Source organism: Procambarus clarkii, unplaced genomic scaffold, assembly GCF_040958095.1.
Source record: "Procambarus clarkii isolate CNS0578487 unplaced genomic scaffold, FALCON_Pclarkii_2.0 HiC_scaffold_245, whole genome shotgun sequence".
In the NCBI taxonomy this organism is placed as follows: Eukaryota; Metazoa; Arthropoda; class Malacostraca; order Decapoda; family Cambaridae; genus Procambarus; species Procambarus clarkii.
In genome coordinates this window covers 268,980-270,600 of record NW_027189278.1, presented here as the reverse complement: position 1 = coordinate 270,600, position 1,621 = coordinate 268,980, and positions in this window count along the sequence as shown.

Here is a 1,621-nt window from a genome sequence, read left to right as displayed (position 1 = left end):
GAAACAACATTGTCATATGTCTTTTCTTGGATCAAATAATACGAAACCTCGCTCAATGATTTGAAGTTAAAATCCTCAAATGGTAAAATAGTGACTTTTTCACGTTAATCACGTAGTTTGATATTACGTAAATATATTCATTTTTACCAATATTTCGATACTATTTCATGTAGTATTACGATATGTGATTTGGCCTTCAAATCTCAGAATTTCGCATAATATTGCATTTTAAGCAAGTTTTCTTGCATTTTGTTTGTACGAAAAATCATCGAATTTAGCAATATTTTGACGTTTATCATCCCCTTTCCTTTATGTGATTTAAACAAAATATCATCGAATTAGGCAATATTTTGCGTTTTCCATTTTCCGTTTTTGTGAATTTTCAGTCTATGGGTATTAATTCATATATACGATAAAAATGATGCAAACACATAATTGATTAGATGATAACCTTAAATACTTCATTTTCAATCATCTATTTGTTTCTCGTTAAAATACTGAGTAAGATATTGAAAGGGGGAGAAGTTCGGTTTTTATTGCATATATCGACGTTTCAGCCGGATTAGAGCGGTTTTACGTGTACATCTTCCCTCCGTAATATAAACGAAAATCAAGAACATTTTAGTTAATTCTAATGAAAATACAGTTTTTTTATCATTTGTATTGGAAACAACATTGTCATATGTCTTTTCTTGGATCTAAATAATACGAAACCTCGCTCAATGATTTGAAGTTAAAATCCTCAAATTGGTAAAATAGTGACTTTTTCACGTTAATCATGTAGTTTGATATTACGTAAATATATTCATTTTTACCAATATTTCGATACTATTTCATGTGTATTACGATATGTGATTTGGCCTTCAAATCTCAGAATTTCGCATAATATTGCATTTTAAGCAAGTTTTCTTGCATTTGTTTCGTACGAAAAATCATCGAATTTAGCAATATTTTGACGTTATCATCCCCTTTTCCTTGATGTGATTTAAACAAAATATCATCGAATTAGGCAATATTTTGCCGTTTTCCACGTTTTTGTGAATTTTCAGTTATGGGTATTAATTCATTATATATACGATAAAATGATGCAAACACATAATTGATTAGATAATAACCTTAAATACTTCATTTTCAATCATCTATTTGTTTCTCGTTAAAATACTGAGTAAGATATTGAAAGGGGGAGAAGTTCGGTTTTTATTGCATATATCGACGTTTCAGCCGGATTAGAGCGGTTTTACGTGTACATCCCTCAGTAATATAAACGGAAAATCAAGAACATTTTAGTCAATTCTAATGAAAAACACATTGTTTTTTTATCATTTGTATTGGAAACAACATTGTCATATGTCTTTTCTTGGATCTAAATAATACGAAACCTCGCTCAATGATTTGAAGTTAAATCCTCAAATTTGGTAAAATAGTGACTTTTTCACGTTAATCATGTAGTTTGATATTACGTAAATATATTCATTTTTACCAATATTTCGATACTATTTCATGTAGTATTACGATATGTGATTTGGCCTTCAAATCTCAGAATTTCGCATAATATTGCATTTTAAGCAAGTTTTCTTGCATTTTGTTTCGTACGAAATCATCGAATTTAGGCAATATTTTG